This window comes from Vulpes vulpes, chromosome X (assembly GCF_048418805.1).
Source record: "Vulpes vulpes isolate BD-2025 chromosome X, VulVul3, whole genome shotgun sequence".
Classification (NCBI taxonomy): domain Eukaryota; kingdom Metazoa; phylum Chordata; class Mammalia; order Carnivora; family Canidae; genus Vulpes; species Vulpes vulpes.
Genome location: NC_132796.1, coordinates 17,602,700 through 17,609,101, shown reverse-complemented (window position 1 = coordinate 17,609,101; position 6,402 = coordinate 17,602,700). Strand labels below are relative to the sequence as shown.

Below are 6,402 nucleotides of genomic sequence, written 5' to 3'. Positions count from 1 at the left end.
CACTCCTACCCCCCAGGGGTTCTGAGTAATTGGGTCTGGGATAGCAGAGGGATGAAGAATCTGCATTTCTAACCAGTTCCCAGGTGATGCCCATACTGCCGATCCCAAGGGCACACTGCTGTCCAACCACTGAAGTCCCTGGTTGTGATGTCCCAGTGAGGGGCAGTGGAGATGAGAGGCCGTTGGTTTTAGGATATATTTGGAGGGGTCTAGCCAATGAAACTTGATGTTAAACATTGTGATCCTAGGTTGCTCTTTAAATAGGTTTCCTGTTTGTGTTTGTGCTTTTAAGTTTTTAAATTTTACTTATTTAAAAAAATTAGGGGGGTGGTTGGCAGAGCCATCTAAGGCTTTATTTGGGAAAAGACACTTGAATTGGCTTTTAGTTGGGGGCATGGGCAGGGGGGTACCCAAGGCAGTAGATGCCCCCAAGGGTAGGCTGATGGCTAGAGCTGAGCCTCCAGTGTGTCTCCTGTTCTGATGTAACCTTGCACAACTCCTTCCCCCAAAGGCTCTGTGGCAGCCTCGGGAGAGGGGAGGCTGGAAGGGACCACCGTGGCTGTTCACTTGGACAGGACATCAGACGACCTGCACACCCAGTTTCACAACCATGGTCTTGGAGGAGCTGACTCAGCTGAAGGAACTGGAGCTCTCCCGCAGCTGAAGCTGGACTGGAAGCAGCTCAGGCTGTAGTCGAGGCCAGGGCTCATGAGGCCCCTGAAGGCTGAGCTCAGCCCATCTTCTGCCTCCCAGACTCCAGCTGGCTCTCCTAGCCCTCTAGTTTGCAGTAGGTGGTGATCTCGATGTGCAGGGCCTTCTTGATGTCCATGAACTCCTGCCACGCTATGTCCTGCTTGGCTCACTGCAGGGCAGTCTCCAGCTTGGCAAGCTTGGCACTGGAGTCCTTAACAGCCAGCTCCCCATGCTGCTCTGCATCAGCAGTAGCGACCTCCAAGGATGCCCTCTGGCCTTTGAGGCCCTCGATCCCGGCCTAGATGTTCTGGTTCATTTTGGAAATCTCCATCTTCTTGTGACAGCAGTCATCCCTGTGTGTTTCCCCATCAATATTGGCAGCTCCTCATACTTGATCTGGTACATGGTGTGGGCCTCAGCCTGGGTGCTGTTGGCGATGTCCTCGTACTGGACCTCGACCTGGGCAGTGATGCGGTCCAGATCCATGGAACAGCTGTGTCTGAGATTTGGGCCTGCCGCTCACCGATTTCCTCTTCATACGGCCGCCTGAAGAAGCTGCTGTCGTCGGTCAGCCCTTCCAGGTGGGACTCCAGCTCTACCTTGTTCATGTAAGCTTCATCCACATCCTTCTTGATGAGGACACATTCATCCTCCATGTCTGTGTGCTCTCCGATCCCCTCCTCATGCTTATTCTCAATGTCCTCCAGCAGTCAACGTCCTCCAGAAGCTGGCCCAGTGTGTCCAGCTGCCACCAAAGGTTGTTGTTCGAGCTTTCGAGCATGTTGTCCTTGCTGCTCTGAGCTGTTTTCTGTTCCTGCACAAGGCTACACTTGGTCTCGAGGATTTTGTTCTGCTGCTCCAGGTGCTCCAGGTGCTCTCTGCTCGGCGGGGAGCCTGCTTCTCTCTTTCCTCCCTGCTTGTGCTATCTTGGTCACTATCCCTGTCTCTCTCCCTCTCAAATAAATAAGTAAAATCTTAAAACAATTATTGGAAAGAGAGAGAGAGCACATGCACATGTATGAGTGGTGGGGGGCAGCAGGAGAGGAGAAGCAGGCTCCCGGCAGAGCAGGGAGGCCAGAGTAGGGCTCCATCCCAGGACCCCAAGATCATGACCTGAGCCGAGGGTAGAGGCTTAGCCAACTGAGCCACCCAGGCACCCCCAAAATAAAATCTTCTAACAAAATTATGGTATATGGAATATGGATTTATGGATTTTTGACCGGTTCAATTGGGGCAAGGAGACACTGCTTAGATATTATAATGAGGATTGCCAAACAACAGAAGAAAATTCTCCATTTTTTCCTTTAAAATATTAAAAAATTTTTTTTATTGGAGTTCAATTTGCCAACATACAGCATAACACCCAGAGCTCATCCAACCAAGTGCCCCCTCAGTGCCCATCACCCAGTCACCCCAACTAAAATATTTTATTTTTTTAAGTAATCTCTCTACACACAACGGGGGGGCTTAAACCCACAACCCTGAGATGAAAAGTCATATGGTCCACTAACTGATACAGTTAGGTACCCCTCCGTTTATTTTCTAATATTTTTTGATAACTAAGAAATAGGCAGAAAGCTAATTTTTAAAATTTCTATTTTTATCACCTTTATGCAAAGCACATATTGTCAACAATAATTCTGATAGGTGACTTGAAAAATTTAGCTTGTATCTTCTGGGCAAATTCTGTACAATATTGTGTACAGTATTCACAATGCACATTTTATCCATTTGAATTTAATGGGTTTTGGTGAGAATTGCAAACTGGATATCTGTACTTGGCACTTGGAAATTTTCATTTACTTATTCAGTTATCTTATCAGTGGCACAATTAAAGATTGCTGAATTATCCATTCAGCTACAAAACTGCCAAAGGTCAAAATCTCTAATACTGGTTTTCAGCATACTGACAGGCCAAAGCAAACGATGCAAAAATTTTAAAATATTTTCAGAGCTCAGCAAAATTTTGGCCAAGGAAAGTTTTCATGCAGGAAACATGATGCAAATATCTATTTTTTCTTACCTTTCAGAAAATGGAATTGTCCACTATACAGTAATACATAATTCCAACAAACTCTTCTGCATCCAATTAGCTAAAAAAAGAACTAAGCATCAAAAGGCAATTATCTGTAGCAAAAGCATTTTATCTCTGGAGATACCAATAAAGGTTTCATTCCTTTTGAAAAATAGGAAAAAGTTATTTTCCAGCCAAATATAAACAATCTTCTTGCATACTGTTATTTTTTGTTCCAGTGTTTTTAAGTGGAGACACCCATCAGAATCACTTGAAGAGGGGTGCATCTTCAATATACCCCTGGTCCTGGCCCCTGGCTGGATGCAAGGCTGGGATTCTCTGAGGCTGAAGCATGGACATGTTTGTGTTTGCATGTTTTTTAGGATCCCATAGGCCCTCCATTTTGGGCCACATGGCAGTTTGGAGAATTTGAAAGCCCTTCTGCTATAGAACACCTAGAAGTACTGGATAAAGTGAGGCAAGTATCTTAAAAAAAAAAAGAGTTAATTTTTTTAGTAATCTTTACCTCCAACATGGGGCTCAAACTCATGACCTGGAGGTCAAGAGTCACATGCTCTCTGACTGAGCCAGCCAGGTGCCCCGCCACCTTTTTCTTTAAAAAAGTTTATTTTCTTTTATTTTTATTATTTTTATTTTATTTTTTTTTATAATTTTTATTTATGATAGTCACAGACAGAGAGAGAGAGGCAGAGACACAGGCAGAGGGAGAAGCAGGCTCCATGCACCGGGAGCCCGATGTGGGATTCGATCCCGGGTCTCCAGGATCGCGCCCTGGGCCAAAGGCAGGCGCCAAACCGTTGTACCACCCAGGGATCCCAAGTTTATTTTCTTTTAGAAGGCAAGTATCATTTTATTTTTTTAAAGATTTATTTATTTGAGAGAGAGAGGGTGCATGTGTGTACATACACATGAATGGGGGAAGAGACAGAGGGAGAGAGAAGTCAAGCAGACTTTGGGCTCAGTGGAGAACTAGATGCTGGGCTTGATCTCCTGGCCCAAGAGATCATGACCTGAGCCAAAAGCAAGAGTAGGATACTTAACCAACTAAGCCACCCAGGCATCCCAAGAAGGCAAGTATCATTTTAACTATCTATCGATTTTATTTATTTATTTGGAACACAAATGGGGGGAGAGACAGAGGGAGAGGGAGAGAAACTCCAGAGCAGACCCTGCAAGGAGCCCAGAGCCTGACTTGGGGCCTGATCCTAGTACTCTAAGGTCACTACTGGAGCCGAAATCAAGAATCAGAAGCCTAACCGACTGAGCCACCCAGGAACCCTGGCAAGTATCATTTTAAATGCATAGTTAGGATAGTAAGGAAAATATTTCAAGGCCAAAATCAGAGCTGAACCTACAGTTCCACATGATAAAAAGCTGCTAACACTGATTCCCCCAGAGAAGAAGAGAGAACTTTGTGACCAAGATGCTTGGGTTTTAACAGCTTTGAGGGTCCAGAGAAAAGGGTCTGGGAGGAACTGGAACTAAGAACTTTGTATAAACTTGGGATCCTGAGAGGGCTACAGTGGAGCAAAAGGCAAAGCTATCCATTAGCTGAGGTAGAAAACAAAGAAGCTTGTCTACCCTTGTCTGAGCTTTGGGTGAGGGTGGGGAAAAATACACACACACACACACACACACACACATCCATGGGAATAAATAATCATCACCTTTCCTAAGGGTAGTTTTCAGTCTGAATTTATATCACTTCTGTGGTCTAGCAGCCCCAAGCTAGGAAATTTAAGAAATGTTTGCAAACTAGATCATTTTCAGGACTCTTGGAAAAAGCAAATGCGGGACTTCTCTTGAGGGGCACAATCAAGTGAGACCAAAGCACGGTTGTGGGGGACTGCGGGAGTAATTTAAGCAGCGCCCAGGTGCTCCCAGGGTGCAGAGTGGCTGAAGATGGGGTGCACTGCCTGGCCTCAGGCAGTCACCCTGCTCCCTGCACAGCTGATGGAGACTCCCTTCTTCAAGTTCCACTACTCTGAGGGTTCAAAGGTATATCCGTAGCCTGAGAATTTGCTCAATGGGATGAGAGTAAACAGAAGACTCTTTCACTATCCTGTCCCCAGCAAATAATATAGTTAGAGCCTTGTGTGAGAACCTGCATATAGGGAGTAGTCCTTGCTGCTTCCCTTGAATTTTGGACTTCACCCAGATTAGGGGCTGCCTTTCAGCTATTTCCTGTAGGTGTGAGGCCAAGCTGCTAGGACCTCCATGGGAATATGAGTTCATAGACCAAAATAACCAGACATCTGAGGAGTGCAGATACCTCAAGAGAAAAACAACAGTTTATGTTGGAAACCAAGTACCAACTGTAGTAGAAATACTAACAAGCCAATCAAGGATTTTAAGTAAATACGAAAGGACTTCCCCTTCCAGTTAGCAAGGAAAAAGTTGCAAGATACTGCCATTTCCACTGGACCAGGTGATTTGGAATTAACTGCCCGCTGAAATCTACTACTCTGTTCCAATAATCTGTAGGACCATAAATGCACGGGAAAATGCTGACAGGCTAGATTTGATAAGAATGGTGATCCACGGCGGTATTATTTACATGCACGTGCTTACATTTTATTCAGTACCATGCAATTTTATCTTGAAACTGCTGAGTCAATTAGGGGTAAGTTGGGGGAGATGTAAAGGTGAAAACATCACTAACAGAATGGTTTATTAATTAGTGGTTCATTGGAAGACTAAAGATTGTTCAAACAGCTGTGAAATCTTCCCTAATCCTTTGTAATGGAGGTGTAACCCCAAATGAAAATCAGTGTGGCAGCATTATAGTACTACAACCAGCTTTATAAGAAGAGCCAGGAAAATTTTAATTTATTTAGCATTACTGCACTTGCAGATTGTTTTTATAAATTGCATCAGCCTATTCAACCTTTCTGGATTGAAACATTCCACGTGGGAGAGCTACATGGCCTTGAGGTACGGAATTGTCCTCAAAAACGTTGTGGAAACCTAAGTGTCAGTTAGGAGCAAGATTTGGTCCATAATGGAGCCCTAGAAAAGAGCACGGTGAGTTAGGTAATGCCTTTCTCTGCAGTGTCCTGGGGAGAGAGTCCACTGTGAGTCTCAACAAATATTGAAAATGCCTGATGCTTCCAACTCTAAAATTATGTCAAGCTAATAAAACCTGACTCCATTTTGGGGAAAAGACAGTCTCTTTAATAAGTGGTGTTCTCAGAACTAGACAGCTCCATGTAAAATATTAGACCACCTTTTAACACCATACACAAAGATAAGCTCAAAATGAATTGAAGACCTAAATGTGAGACCTGAAACCATAAAAATTCTAGAAGAAAAAACAGGCAGGGGGTGCCTGGCTGGTTTAGTCAGGAGAGCATGTGACTCTTGATCTTGGGGTTGCGAGTTTGAGCCCAACGTTAAGTGTAGAGACTACTTAATTTTTTTAATCTTAAAAAAAAAACCACAGGCAGTAATTTCTCTGGCATTTGCCCTAGCAACATCTTTTCTAGATATGCCCCCTAAGGCAAGAGAAATAAAAGCAAAAAAAAAAAGAAAATTGGAGGGACTACATCAAAACAAAAAGCTTTGAAAAGCTTTTGTACAGCAAAGGAAACCAACAAAACAAAAAGGTAACCTACTGAATGGGAGGAGATATTTGCAAATGATATATCTGATAAGGGGTTAATATCCAAAATATA

At 44.1% G+C, this 6,402-nt stretch overlaps 1 pseudogene; it reads right to left on the bottom strand.

The window, feature by feature from the left end:
* Positions 1-730: 730 nt before the first annotated feature.
* LOC112919045 (keratin, type II cytoskeletal 8-like) lies at positions 731-3,067 on the bottom strand (annotated as a pseudogene).
* Positions 3,068-6,402: the final 3,335 nt, after the last annotated feature.